Source organism: Sorex araneus, chromosome 1 (assembly GCF_027595985.1).
Source record: "Sorex araneus isolate mSorAra2 chromosome 1, mSorAra2.pri, whole genome shotgun sequence".
Lineage (NCBI taxonomy): Eukaryota > Metazoa > Chordata > Mammalia > Eulipotyphla > Soricidae > Sorex > Sorex araneus.
In genome coordinates this window covers 390,880,552-390,896,904 of record NC_073302.1, presented here as the reverse complement: position 1 = coordinate 390,896,904, position 16,353 = coordinate 390,880,552, and the positions used below count along the sequence as shown (strand labels likewise).

At 39.8% G+C, this 16,353-nt stretch overlaps 1 pseudogene; it reads left to right on the top strand.

The window, feature by feature from the left end:
• Positions 1–715: 715 nt before the first annotated feature.
• Positions 716–888, top strand: LOC129401080 (U1 spliceosomal RNA; annotated as a pseudogene).
• Positions 889–16,353: the final 15,465 nt, after the last annotated feature.

Here is a 16,353-nt window from a genome sequence, read left to right as displayed (position 1 = left end):
TTTCTTATGGTAGATAAAGAATAACAGGAAAAGTCTTAAGCCCTAAATTCAATTTCTGTTCCATCTCTTGTTAGGGGTTCATTTGTATTTGACTAGATAGAGCTGTTCTACTTTGAATGTTATTACTGACATTCTAAGACAGAAAATGATAACTTGATTAAGCACCTCATCCTAACATATGAAGTGTGATTCTTTATTCTCTTTTCTTAATCACTTATCTAAGAGTAATATTCTATACTCTCTTTTCTATCCTAACTTCCTACCTAATCAACGAACAATAAAAGGAAGAATCCGAGTCATCCTGGGAAGAAAGGAAGCAATACTCAGATTCTGGGTTAGTAAATGTGAAAAAAGAAAAATTAAGACCACTCTCCTATTCTCAGCCCTGGAAAAATGCCATCTGGATTAAGTCTGAAGAATGAAAACAAATGAACTGGCAAATTTTCCAAATCTCAAAGCCCTCAACAGAGCTTTTGCCTGAATTACCTAACCGAAGTTTCTTATGCTCTAGACACATGCCTGCTACTCCTCAATCCATACTGCTGAGCTAATCATCTGGCTACCACAGATTCAATGTGGATCGCATTTAACTCAATACCTTGAGTTTTAATTGAACCAACATAATCTGTGAAGTCCTTAAGCAAAAATTATGTATGTTTCATTTTTTACACATGGCATATGACTTGTATATAACAGGTTTTAAGAAACAATTTGTATATTACCTGGCAGGGAGATACCATGTCACGGAATTAGTTTTCCCAGGACAAGGCTTTTCTATTATACTTCGAATGTGCTGACCCTTGTGATTTCCCAAAATATGTGAAATTCAACTGCATAATTTGTGGTAGTGGGGAGAAAGTAGTGAGACTGCGTTCACACTCTTCCCTGAAATAAATAAATAATTTGTTAACTAAATGAATGTATCCAGTATCTAGTCCATTCAGGTAAAATCTATTTGACTCATGATTTGCTTGAACTATATTTGTTTATTTACTTGCTTGTTTTTCTAATTAAATAAGAATGTTTAGATCTTTTGGGCATGCTAGATAAAAATTCTGGAATCCTATAATTCAGATTATGCCAATATTTTGCTCAGTTTTCTTAAATTCACATTTCTTATTATTACAAAGATAATAATAAGGGTCTAAGATGTAAGATCATTACATTTCTTGGAGGCATAATAAAAGTGCTTATTTTCATGCCTGTAGAAGGTTTTCTAATATCTATTGCATCTTTCTTCCTAGTTCTTCAAATATACCACAGGCTTTCCTTTATTGGTTTTTTGTTTCCTCGTTACAAAGTGCTTTGATAGCACAGGATGGAATGAAATTTGCCCAAGGACAAACATACAACATTAGAACTCAGATGACCTGGGTTTCAGTTCAATATTCTTCTTACTTTAGCAAATAACACAAATTTCTGATTCTTTTTTTAAACAAGAGATGTCTGAATTTAAAATTTATTTTGTAAAATTTTATTGATATTAACTGAGAAATGATTACATAGGAAAGTTTTTAACTCCTTAAAAATCTCATGATTATTTTGGGCATCTCAGTATTCAATATTTTTATAATTAATATTATTTTTCTCCTCTTGTTTATATATGTAAATTTCACAGGCCAAATGGTTTATATAAACTATTCCTATTATAATAGTATTTACATCAAAATATTATGTGATCTGGCCAGAGCAATAGTACAATGGGTAACATGCTTCTCCTACATGCTCTGACCCAGATTCACTTCCCCAGCACTCCAAATAGTCACTCAAGCCCACCAGGAGTGAGCCCTAAGCACAAGGCCAGGAATAAACGTTGAGCACCACCAGGTGTGGCCCAAAAATAACAACAAAAATATATGACTGTTCTAGAAAGATAAATTAATATTTATCAATAAATACTAATATTTTAATTCTGTGTAGTTTTGTATTTTATATAATAAAATATTTTAATAATTGGAATATAGTCACTATGGCAAAAGAATCATAAACATGTAAACTATCAGCAGGACGCTCAGGACATTGTAGATAAAACAAACTATTATTTTGAGACATGTATCTTTCAGACATGATTTAGGCTTGACAAATGTTCAAGTTTATGCACAAACTTAGTCTTGTTTCAGAACAGAAAAATAACTTTTCAAACTGGTATTTGACATGTTTTCAAAAGTTACAGATAAAACTTCATTTTATATACTGATAACTCACTGATTATAAATGCTCTATTAAACAAAATAATTTGAAATTATTTAAGAACCTGTAACTCTGCAGAAAATAACAATGCCTTGTTCTACTATTTTTTTTTTATCAAAGGTGCCTTCACGGCTGCTATTTCCAAATATACAAATACCCAACATGGTCCATCAGACCCCGAGGGAGCTAACTACAGAGACTCATCATCAACACAGAAGGAGCACAGAAAACACAATGGAGAAGTCAGGTAGAAGCCCACTGAGCTCAATGAGTGAAAATAGTAACACAAATAACATGGACAGCCCTACAATACCAACCAGCTCTGAAAACTCTCAGAGAATGACTTTAGTGACACCATATTGAGGATATTTAATGATCTCAAAGAAATATTGGCACAGGCAGCAAAGCACAAGAAAGTATGAAAGCAAAAATGAGAAAAATATAATCAGAAGAGATATGCAGGAAACTTTTAGAAAGCACAGAAGATGAGGGCACAGGGAATCTGAAAACGAATGAACAAAAACTCGCCAGCAAACAAAACGGAACAATATAAGAATCACCAGTGTCCCTGAAAAAAATAGGAAAGCAAATTTGAACACTAATGAAATGAAAGGTAAAAATTTTTGAGTTGAAGAGTATAGGCACCCAGAATCAACAGGCACACAGAATTCCAGTAAAATTTAGTCCCAAATAGAAAAACGACAAGATATATTATAGTCAGAATGACAAAAACAGTATTAAATGCAGTATTAAATGCATCATCATCATCATCATCATCATCATCATCCCATTGATCGTCGATTTTCTCGAGCAGTCTCAGTAATGTCTCCATTCATCCTAGCCCAGAGATTTTAGAAGCTTCTCTTTACTCATCCTTTCCAGTGGTGCTGCATTGGAGGCTCTTTCAGGGTCAGGGGAATGAGACACAGCATTATTACTGGTTTTGGCATATGAATACGCCACGGGGGAGTTTGCCAGACTCTCCCATGTGGGCAGGAAACTCGGTAGCTTGCAAGGTTCTCCGAGAGGGAGAACTAGGCTATAAGATGTCTCGGGGCTGAAAAGCTGCGGTGTGCTTCAGGGAGCTTGGTTGTATAGTCTCTGGATGTTGGCCGTTGATGGGATTACACGGTGCCGGGGAAAGTTTCTGAGTGTGACCGCCTAGCTACTGAAAAATGGGGAACTGGGCAGAAGAGGCCCAGTTCCCATCTGAGAACGCTTGGAGATCTCAGCCCCGGGTCCCACACACCTGGGTTCCTCTCTTGGTTCCTTCATGAATGAGGCTCATCCAAAAGTGTGGAGAGGGAACCTTGAGTATGGCTGTGACTGGGTTCTGGAGGTCTTTGGCTGTGGTTCATGTGCTCTGGATGTGTAGGGAAACTCAACCCACACCCTCCGAGGGACCCCACTGAAGACAGCCAGGCACAGGGGCATTAAATGCAGTAAGATCAAAAAATAAACTTAAATACAAAGTAAATTCCATAATATTCACAATATCTATCTAATGAGACTCCAGGAACTAGTAGGCAATGTAGGATATATTAAAAACAAAACAAAACAAAATAAAAAATCTCAAAGAAACAAACATCTTGCCAAGTATAATATGTCAAGCTAAATAATCATTGAGACTTGAAAAAATAGGGTTTCAGGGACAGATATCAATTTAGGGAATTCATAGCCTTGAAACCAGTTTTGAAAGAAATGTTAAAGAAGCTTCTTTATAAAGGGCTAATATGCAAAATCTACAAAGCACTCACAAACTCAACACAAATCCATCAGCCCCATCCAAAAATAGAGAAAAGACATGAACAGACACTTTCCCAAAGAAATCATATGAATGGCCAATAGGTATATGAAAAGGTGCTTAATGTCATTAGGGAAATGCAAATAAAAACAACATTGAGATATCTCACTTCAGTGAGAATAGCACATAATAAAATGTTTAGAAATAATCAGGATTCCAGTGCCATGTTGAAAAAGAAACCTTCATCCACTGTTGGTGGGTTGTCCATCTAGTTCAGTCTCTATGGAAAGCAATAAGGAGATTGCTCAAAAAAAGAGAAGGAAGAATAAGGAAGAAGGGGAAGAAGAAGAAGAAGAAGAAGAAGAAGAAGAAGAAGAAGAAGAAGAAGAAGAAGAAGAAGAAGAAGAAGAAGAAGAAGAAGAAGAAGAAGAAGAAGAAGAAGAAGAAGAAGAAGAAGAAGAAGAAGAAGAAGAAGAAGAAGAAGAAGAAGAAGAAGAAGAAGAAGAAGAAGAAGAAGAAGAAGAAGAAGAAGAAGAAGAAGAAGAAGAAGAAGAAGAAGAAGAAGAAGAAGAAGAAGAAGAAGAAGAAGAAGAAGAAGGAGTCTCCCTTTACTACTCCCTTTACTTCACTACTTTTGCTACTAAATAATACTCAGCAATATTGCTTCTGGCATCTATACCCAAAACACAAAAACATAAATTGGAAAGAATATATGCACACACGCATTCATCACTGTAGCACTGTCTTCCCGTTGTTCCTCGATTTGTTCGAGCAGGCACCAGTAACGTCTCCATTGTGAGACTTGTTATTGTTTTGGCATATTGAATACACCACAGGTAGCTTGCCAGGCTCTGCAGTGCAGGCGGGATACTCTCGGTAGATTGCCAGGCTCTCTGAGAGGGACAGAGGAATCGAACCCAGGTCAGCTGCGTGCAAGGCAAATGCCCTACCCATTGTGCTCCAGTCCACTGCTTAGTATAATAATCAAAATATATAAACAACCCAAATGTGCAACTAAGGATGAATGGATCAAGAAATTGTACTACATGTGCAAAATGCATACTCTAGCTCTAAGAACAAAATCATACAGTTTGCCAAATCAACTGATGGAACTAGAGGATAATTGTGAAGTCAGTCAGAAGGAAAGGGATAGATACACAGTGATTTCTCCCATGTGTGGCACTTAAAGATACATAGAAAGGTAGCAACAAAATGTCAAGCCAATAAACTGGGATCACTGATTCACAAAACTAATTTTGTGTGTGGGGGTTGGGGGAGGGTTTGAAAAGAAGAGGCGTTGGAGACCTTGGGACAGGTGAGGAAGGAGGAAGGTACACTGATGATGGGGTGTGGTGTTGGAATGATGTACACAGGAATCCATCTTTATAAGAATTATAAATTAAAGTACCTCAATTTAAAAAAAGTTTTTTAAAAAAGAACACAAGACGCACTTTTCAGCACTATATCATTTGAGTATGGTGTTCACTCATGGCTACCTTCTAGTAGTAGTTTAATGTCTGCTTACTCTAACTTGCTGAAGAATTTTATGCTTTCTCAATAATGAATCAAATGTTTATTTATCTTGAATGTTCTATGCCTATCCAGGTGTTTTTTAAATACAACAGATTTTTATTACAAACTTTTACTTGTTAATGCCAGCATTTAAACATCATCTAGAAATATACTATTTTATAACATAAAGTCAAATTCCCTCTCTTAGAATAAAAGATAGGTTTATACTTTAATAGGCCTATTCAGATTTTCCTTTTAATTTTCAAAATTTTCCTATTACTAATTTTACATTTGTAGGATTTATTTATTTTATGGAAATTTTAAAATATATTAGCACAGAAATATTAAAACCATTTAGAAATTTCTATCACTGTATCACTGTCATCCCATTGCTCATGGATTTGCTCGAGCAAGCACCAGTAATGTCTCCATCGTGAGAGTTGTTGTTACTGTTTTGGCATATTGAATACACCACAGGTAGCTTACCAGGTTCTGCCATGCAGGACAGATATTCTCAGTAGCTTGCTGGGCTCTCCAAGAGGGGCGGAGGAATCGAACCTGTGTAGGCTGCGTGCAAGGCAAACGCCCTACCCACTGTGCTAGTTTTTGAAAATATTTTATTAACTTACTGATTAACAATTTTGTGGAATTTCAGGACTTTAGCTGCATTTACTTATATATGTATAGATGTCACTACTTCTGTGTTAAAAAAAAGTCTTAACATAAAAAAATAATATGTTTTCATTAACCATGTGAGACTTCTCATAGGTTTATTTCTCTGAAATACTGGAGCCCAAACATGAACCAACAAATGAATCCAGGTAGATTCAGTTTTGTTTGGTTCTTAACACTTTCTCAGCACTGACTTACTTCTGTTTCCTCTAACTAGAGTTAGTAAATAGCATCTGGTAAATTCTAAATGCAAAAAGTTTAAGCACTGTAACACTTTTATCCCGTTGTTCATCAATTTGCTCAAGCCGGACCAGTAATGTCTCCATTGTGAGACTTGTTGTTACTGTTTTTGGTATATCGAATATGCCATGGGGAGCTTGCCAGACTCTGCCGTGCTGTGGGATACTCTCGGTAGTTTTCTGGGCTCTCTGAGAGGGACAGAGGAATCGAACCCGGGTCGGCTGCATGCAAGGCAAATGTCCTACCCACTGTGCTATTGCTCCAGTCCTAAATTTAAGGGGAAAATTTTATTTTTCTCATATAAAAAGTAAATTCAGTGAGAAGTTAGTAGGCACTCAGACAACTAGAAGATAATATAACTAATTTAACCTTTATTAGGTTTGTAGACATATAGTTGTGGCTGGAATTCAGTATATAACTTTGGATGGTCAAATATCTTTATCTTTTATCTTCTGGCAATTCTCCATCTTCCTGATGAAATTAACTAATGTGGTAAGAGTGCTGTGAAATATTACAGGTATTATTTAATGCAAATATATGTAAGCATTTCTCCTATTAGAGATATTTTTCTTCCTTTTGTGGTATTAGAACAATCATTTAATTGATTTTTTTACTTTTTCTGTTCAAAACTGCAACTTCTATGTGAATATATTATTTTATGTTTTGAAATATAAAGATTATGCCATGTGAGTCTTTCATTAGTATTTATCACAATAGTGATAATATCCAAGTCAAATATGTTCAAACAACCCCATGCTAGTAATACAAGCAAAGAAAATGATGAAATCCTCTCCAAACGGATGAATCTAGGAACAGAATGTGAGAAAGTCTATCCCACTGGGAATTCTGAAATTGATCCTAGTATATTCTATAATATATAGGTTACTATAGAGTCTATTAAAATAATATATACGCCAGTGGAAATAAACATTAGTCTTCATAAAAAATAGCAATAGGGAATTTTACAGATCTACAAAACATTTCTCAATATTCTATATATAAACTAAATTATTTTGGTCACTCTTTTCAAGCACAAATAATTCAAAATTTATAGTGCTTCCCTATTAAGCATAAAAATGAAGTCATTCGTGAATTAATTGGTCTATTTCAGAGGTTCATTTATTTGGTTTACTTTATTTATTCAGAAATAAAACCAGCCAACTGCCCCCAATTGCACATGAGGCTGCTACTGCCCCTGTGAGCTGTTCCAGTGCCCCTGGAGGGGTAGAGTAGCCAACACTGAGAAACACTGCTTTATATAAAACATAGCTTAAGGAGCCACTTTATTTTTTTTTTGCGATTTTTATACATTGTATTTTCATAAAGTAGTTCATAATGCTTCATTACAGATAATATTCAAACACCCACCCAACCAGTAAGCATCTTCCCACCACAATAAGAGGGCAGTATGAGAAGATTGTTGTATTTCATTCTGGGATCATTTAAACCCATATATAAGAGAATACAAACAAGTATGTAAAAACCAAACACATGTGTCTAGCTTTATGTACATCAATGGGCTAGAGTATAAGAGATCATGTGCTACAGGAAAAACCGCATTGTCTCTTCCAGGAGCTTTGTTCTATAGTCTCTGGATCTTGACCGTTGATGAGATTACATGGCATGGGGTGGGGGTGGGGGATGCAGATCGTGTGTGTGGTTGCCAAACTACTGGAAAACTGGGGATCTAGGTGGAGGCCCAGTCTCGATCTGAGCAGGCTTGGAGGTCTCAGACATGGGTCCCACATACCTGGGTTTCTCTGCCGGTTCCTTCATGTGTGAGGCTCATCTGAGCATGTGGAGCATGGCCTTGAGTATGGCTGAGGCTGGGTTCTGGAAGTTTTCGGCTGCCAGGTTTCTACTTGGGGCAGGGAGTGAAACTTAACCCGCCCCCCCACTGAAGACAGCTTGGCTCGGGGACAGGAGATTCTGCTAGGATCCACTTTAAAATACACATTAAACCTTATCAAGAAATGCGAGGAAGAGGGCTGGAGCAATAGCACAGCGGGTAGGGTGTTTGCCTTGCATGCGGCCGGCCCAGGTTTGATTCCCAGCATCCCATATGGTCTCCTGAGCACCCCCACGGGTAATTCCTGAATGCAGAGCCAGGAGTAACCCCTGTGCATCGCCAGGTGTGACCCAAAAAGCACACACACACACACAAAGAAATGAAATGGGGAGAAGAAAACAGAAACTTTCTCAAAGAAGAAATACAAAAGGCACATGAAAAAAATGTCCTACATCATTAATTATAAGGGAGATGCAAATCAAAACAACAATAAGATATCATCTTACACCACAGAGACTGATACACATCCAAAAGGACAAGAACAATGCAGATGTATTAAGAAAGGGACTAGCACTAATTGTTGGTTGGAATGTCGATTGCCCCAGTCTTTTTGGAAAACAATATGGGCATTCCCCAAAAAACTAGAAATTGAGCTTCCATATGACCCAGCAGTACTACTTCTGGGAATATACAGTGAAAACATGGGGCATGTGGATTATTCCATGGTTAGAAGCCTGCCTCAGGTGGCTGTGGGAGAAGACAATTGGGATAGAGATGAAACCACTATGGCAAAGATAGTTGAAAATGATCACTCTGGATAAGAACCGTGTGCTGAAAATAGGTAAAGGAACAAACATGACAATCTCTCAGTATCTGTATTGCAAACCATAATGCCCAAAAGAGGAGGGGGTGTAGGGAGATCAAGCGCACACGCCATGCGCGCACGAGAGAGAGAGAGACAGAGAGACAGAGAGACAGAGACAGAGAGACAGAGAGAGACAGAGAGAGAGGAGAGAGAGAGAGCCTGTCTGGAGGTAGGCTGGGGGTGAGGTGTGGTGGGAGGGAAACTGGGATCATTGGTGGTACAGTGTTCACTAGTGGAGGGATAGGTGTCAGAACACTGTAAGAATGAAACCTGATCATGAACAACTTTGTAACTGTGTCTCTAATGGTATCAATAAAATATATATAAAATGTGCATCATAATAAAAGTCAATATTTCAAGGCTTCACTTTCAGTTTCTTTCTCAGTAAATTCTGTGTTACTCTACCTTCCCCATCAGCTACTGGTCCATCCCAGGGTGATATTCTAGCTTAAGTCAAAGTGTGCAAACATAAAGGAAAATAGATTTGGGTCAAATTTCAGCCCAACATTCAATAGCTGTACTACCTTGATCAATTTATGTAATCTCACTTAGCTTTAGTTTCTCAACCTTAAATAGGAGAAAAGTACTAACTTTACAAATTTACTGGGAGCATTAAGTGATATTAAGTGACAGACCTCCAATCCCAGGAGGGCCTCAACAACAGCAGCCAACTTTCAAGAACTTGCTTAATCTCCCCTTATCCAGGTGGAACTTTCACTAGAGCAGCCTAACTACCAAAAACACATTAGACCAACAATTCATTAGCTCCCACCTCAATTAATATTACACCAAAATCACAACAGTAACAATGAGCGGAAAAATCTAAAATGAACAGGTCACAATGATAAAGCAATGCAGAAGCCCATCAAGCTTATATAGTGAAGAAACTAGCCCAGAAGACTCAGCCAGTAATGAAGCACTAAACAATCTCTCTGACAAGGAATTTAGAAGGGAGCTACTGAGGATGCATAGGGAGCTAAAAGAAACAATGGAACACACTGCCAATAAAATACAAGAGGATTTGAGAGCAGAAATGTGGAAAATGCAAACAAAATTACAAACACAAATGACAGATCTGAAAAACCTGGTAGGTGAATTGAAAAACTCAGTGCAAGGCCTCAGCAGCAGAGTAACAGCTGCTGAGGACAAAATCAGCGAGCTCCAAAATAAAGTGCAGAGAATCTCCAAACAACAGCAGAAAATGGAAAAGAGCTTCAAAATGAACCATCAGATGTCAAGAGAAAATCAGGATGAGGCCAAGAGGAATAACATAAGAATCATTGGAGTCCCAGAGGAACAGGAAGAAAACCCTGATGAAGACACTGTCAAAGACATTATTGCTAAGATGTACCCAGAGCTGAAGAGCACATGTGACCAGATTCAGAAGGTCCAAAGGGTACCAGCTAGAAGAAATCCAAATACAAATACTCCAAGACACATCCTTATCAGAATGATGAAAACCATAGACAAAATTCTGAAAGCAGCACTATCAAAGAAAGAAATTGCCTATAAAGAAGCATCCTTAAGATTTACAGCTAGGGGCCGGGTAGGGCATTTGCCTGGCAGGCGACCAACCTGGGTTCAATCCCTGGCATCCCATATGGTTCCCTGAGCACCACCAGGAGTAACTTCGAGTGTAGAGCCAGTAGTAACCCCTGAACATCACTGGGTGTGACCATATATATATATATATATATATATATATATATATATATGAAGTTATCATCTTATCTGATGAAACCCTGAAGGCCTGAAGACAGTGGTAGAATATAGTGAAAAAACTCAATGAAATAAATGCCTCACCAAAATACTTTACCCAGCTAGACTCTCATTCACATCAGAAGGAACAACACACAGTTTTCACAGACAAACAAAAACTCAGGAACTTCATAGAATCAAAACCATGGTTACAAGAACAACTAAATAGGCTACTTTAAGATAAGACAAACTCCTCAAATACACAAAATTTTGGTAGAAAGATGATACAAAACCATTCAGGAGGCAGGAGCCGTTTGTGGGCAGCAACTTGGGGCCTTGTAAGGGCGGGGAAAGGGGCCAGCTCCAACCCCCATTCCATAAGACCCCTCACGTCATGTCACTGCAGTCTCATAGCTGGCTGTCCAATAGGCTCTGAAAGGGTGACGGCCACCGCGCCGCCAGGAAGAATGGGTGGAAGGCTCCTGAACAGCCATGATCCCAGGGGCACAAAAAACAATCTCAGAACCCAGCAGCTTTTGGCAGAAATTCCTCCAGATTTATCACTAAAATATCAGTTATATTTTATTGATATTTTAGTTTATTAACCACTTGTATAATTTGTAGTCCCGTTGATCTTAGATTTGCTCGAGTGAGCACCAGTAACATCTCCATTTGTCCCTGTTGCGAGCTAGTGTAGCCTAATGATACCTGCTCACTCCAGGAACAGAAAGAGCCTCAAATCATTCACTCAGAGATTTGACGAAGAAATCTGACTATCTAGTTGGTGGGCGACCACGAGGTCTTCTGATGTCCCGTGGAATCCAGTCTGTAACAGCTCTAGTTCAGCGGTTGTCTCTGAATCACATTACATTACCGGCCCATCTGATTTTTGATGTCTTGGCAAACGAGACAGCATCCCTGATTTTTAACCATCGATGGAGATCAGAACTCCGGATTCCTTCTCTCACTTGAGTGAGACATGATATTCCCAGCATAGCTCTTTTGATTCCTCTTTGGGATACCCTAATAGCATTTTCATCCTGCTTACGTAGGGCCCAGGTCTCTGAGGCATATGTTAGTGCAGGAAGAACGCTGGAATCGAAAAGATGTGCCTGGAGTCGGGGGTTCTTCATTCTCTTAACCACCTCTTCGACGCTCTTGAAGGCATTCCACACTGCTCTCTTCCTCCTGCACAGTTCTGGCACCAAGTCATTCCTCATGTTGATTTCTCGACCCAGGTACACATAGCTGTTGCATTCGGAGATGTTCATTCCATTGAGAGCAAATGGAGCTGAATCCTCTTCAGAACCTGGCTTGCTCACATGGTTGTCCTTTGTCTAGTGTTCTGCTTATTCTATTCAGGATGACACGAGTGAACAACTTGTAGATGACAGACAACAGTCAGATTGGGCAATAGTTGCCGATGTCGTGGATGTCTCCCTTCTTGTACAACAGAACGGTCCTACTGGTTTTCCACTGGGATGGAACCTTGCATTCAGACAGGTAGCATGTGAAGAGTCTGACCAGTGTATTGATGAGTACTGGCGGCAGATTCTTCAGGTGTTCGGGTCTGACCTTGTCCGGACCAGGTGCTGTTCGCGTCTTTACCAGCGAAATGGCGTGTCGGATTTCAGAAGGGAGAACATTGGGAATGACATATCCATCCTGTGGAATTTGGTATGTGGGTAGGTGGACATGGCTGTCAAAGAGATCTGAGTAGAAGTCGTGAACAATTTTCTCCAATGCTTTTTTTGAGGATGTGATAGATCCATCGGGACGTTGGAGGGCAGTCATCTTGGTCTTGTAGTTGGTGAAGGACAGGCGAGCTTTGCGAATACTTTTCCCGGCTTCTGCTGCACTGGCCAACACTGCTCCTCTTCTCTCTTTGAGGTCTTCATTTATTGCATCTCTGCACAGCTTTGTGAGCTCGGATGTTAGCATGTGGTTGCCTGAGGCTCGCGCCAAACCACGTTGACGAATGAGCTCAGAGTTTCCGAAGACAGACGAGAGTTCATTAATATAATTAGAAAATTATATTAGCATTTAATTCAAAATGCTCATCATATCAGCAATATAAAACAAATTATTTAATGATGCCTTTTCAGCAGGTCTGAATGTTGGGAAAATTCCAAATATTTTGGTGGACCTTTTGTCAAAATATTGATTGTGATCAAACCGGAGAAGGAGTAAGGTGGAATCATCTGCCATGTAGGCGGGGGGAGGGATAGGATGGGTTATACTGGGGTTCTTAGTGGTGGAAGTATGCAGTGGGGAGGGGATGGGTGTTTGATCACTGTATGACCAAGAATTAGACTGGAAAGCTTTGTAACTGTTCTCACAGTGATTCAATAAAAAAAAATGGTGACAAAACCCCATAACAATAATCTTTCCAATGTCAATGGGCTAAACGCACCAATTAAAAGACATAGAGTGGCAAGATGGATTACAAAATTGAATCCAATATACTGCTGCCTGAAAGAAACACATCTGAACAGTCAGAGCAAACACAGATTCAAATCAAAGGCTGAAACACAATTCTACAGGCAAACAACTCCCTACAAAAAGCTGAGTTGGCCATTCTGGTATCAGACCACATTGATTTCAGATTGAAGAAAGTCACAAGAGACAGTAAAGTTCACTTCTTATCGATCAATAGATCTGTACATCAGGAAGAACTTACACTCTTAAATGTATATGCATCTAACGAGGGACCAGCAAAGTACTTAAAACAAGTACTCATAGACTTGAAGAAAGACATCAATAACAACACAATGCTAGTGGGAGATTTCAACAACATTTTATCACCTCTTGATAGATCAACCAGACTCAAGCTTAGCAAGGACATCATCTATCTGAGGGAATAAATGGAAGATAGGGACTGAGTAGATAGATACAGGACACTTCATCCTCAGACAGCTGAATACATTCTTCTCAAGTGTGCATGGGACATTCTCCAAGATAGATCACATGCTCTGCCACAAAACATACCTCTATAAAATTAAGAAAATAGAGGCTGTATCAACAATCTTCTCAGCCCATGATGTGCTGAAATAGAAGTGAATCACACACACACACACACACACACATACACTTGTGTCACTTGTATCACTTGTTATCTTGTTGATCTTCAATTTGCTCGAACAGGCACCAGTAATGTCTGCATTCATCCCTGCCGTGTGCTAGTATAGCCCAATGATATCTGCTAACTCCAGGAACAGGAAGAGCCACAAACCATTCATTCACGGTTTTGACGAAGAAGTCTGACCATCTCGTTGGTGGGCGGCCACACGGTCATTTGACGCCCCGTGGAATCCAGTCAATAACAGCTCTAGTCCAGTGGTCACCTCTGAATCAAATTACCTGTCCAGTCCATCTGATTTTTTTTCATTATACTCTTTTTTTAAATTTATTTATTTTTAATTAGTGAATCACCGTGAGGGCACATGATTTATACACTTTTGTGCTTATGCTTCCCTCATACAAAGTTCAAGAACCCATCCCTTCACCAGTGCCCATTCTCCACCACCAGTAAAACCAGCATCCCTCCCACCCTCCCCAATCCCATCTCCCCCCACCCACCCTGCCACTGTGGCAGGGCATTCCCTTCTGTTCTCTCTCTCTCTAATTAGCTGTTGTGGTTTGCAATAAAGGTGTTGAGTGGCCGCTGTGCTCAGTCTCTAGCCCTCATTCAGCCCGCAACTCCCTTCCCCCACATGGCATTCGACTACAATGTAGTTGGTGATCGCTTCTCTGAGTTGCCCTTTCCCCGGAACGTGAGGCCAGCCTCGAAGCCATGGAGTCAACCTCCTGGTACTTATTTCTGCAGTTCTTGGGTGTTAGTCTCCCACTCTGTTATTCTATATACCATAGATGAGTGCAATCTTTCTATGTCTGTCTCTCTCTTTCTTTTTTTTTTAAATTTAAATTTTATTAAATCACCATGTGGAGGGTTACATAGTTCTCAGGATTATGTCAGTTATACAATACTCAAACACCCTTCCCTTCACCCGTGCCCATATTCCATCACCAACCACCCCATTATACCTCCCGCCCCCTCCCACCCCCCCAGTCCCCGCCCTTGTAAGTGATAAGTTTCACTTCGTTTACGCTTTATCTTGGTTACAGTCCATGTTTCAACACATAACTAACTATTGTTGCTAGGGTTTCCCCCCAAAAAAGAGAAGACAGTCCCACTGTCAAGGAAGCATTTGATGGCTCTCCATTGCTGAGAATGTAGAGATATTAAGTCCCGCTGTTTGTTACATAACTTTTCTATTTTTTTCCCCCTTGTCCCACGCCACCGAGATCACACCTGTTTAGTAATCACCACGCTGCCTGACAAAGGGAAAACAAACCAAAAAAGATGGTTATTTCCCGTCATCAGCCAGCGTGGGGCTCTGGCTTAGTTGATAGTCTAGTAGAATGTCTGCAAGCAGTTTCTGGAACCAAAAGTAATACGCTGGTATCGGCCCCGGCTCGAGATTCCACCAGCGTCCCGCTGTTCCAAGTACATAATAATTTATTCCCTTGTATCCCATTCCCACGCCACCAGGTCTGCGTCAGCTTAATGGACATCATACTATGGTTAACGCCACGCCGCGTTTCTTCCCGAGAAACAAGGATATTTCTTCTCAGCCGGCATGGGGATATGGCTTAGTTCAGTCTATAGAGATGGCTACCACTTTGGTAGCCTTCAATATTTCAGCACAAGATTTACTATTCTTGTTAGGATTTTCCACCAAAGTCCGACCCGTTAAAAAGGAACCATTTCATATTGGTGATGATTAAATGACAATAGGTTGCGCGGCCATGGCAGCGGCCTCGCGGCTTTGAATTTCTGTATAAAGTCCAGGGAAAGTACAGCCAGAAATTACACATCGCTACAAACTTTAACCCTATTATGGTCCCCCCAAAGTCCAACCCATTACAAAGGAACCATTTCTTATTGCTGATGATTAGATGACATTAGGCTGCCGCGGCCTCACGGTTTTGGGTTTCTATATAAAGTCCAGGGAAAATTCTGCCTAAAATTCTATCGCTACAATCTTTTACCCTTCAACAAAAAACTCAGTACTATTGTTTGGAGTTTCCCCCCATGGTAAGCCCTGCCAAAAAGGAGCATTTACACGTTGCTGACAATCAAGAGATAATAGGTTCGCAGCCTCGCGGTTTTGGATTTCTATATGAAGTCCAGGGAAAATTCTTTTGGTAATTGCATCACTTGCTGGCAGCGCCTGGGCCAGAAGCTCCGAGCACACAGTTTGGAGGCATTTTGGGGGCGCCGCTGGTGTCCAAAGTGGTTCAGTTGCCTCCGGGGTCGATCTCACTCGGGGCCGGAAAGGCTGTCTCTCTCTTTCTGGCTCATTTCACTCAGCATGAAACTTTTCATGCCGATCCACTTAAATACAAAATTCATGACCTCCTTTTTTCTGACAGCTGCATAGTATTCCATTGTATAGATGATTTTTGATGCCTTGGCAAATGAGGCAGCATCCCTTGACCATCGATGGAGGTCAGACACACACACACACACACACACACACACACACACAGAAAATCAAATCAAACACCTGGAAATTAAACAGCTCAGTACTGAACAACAAGTGACTTAGAAAGGAAATCAAAGATGAAATCAAAAGATTC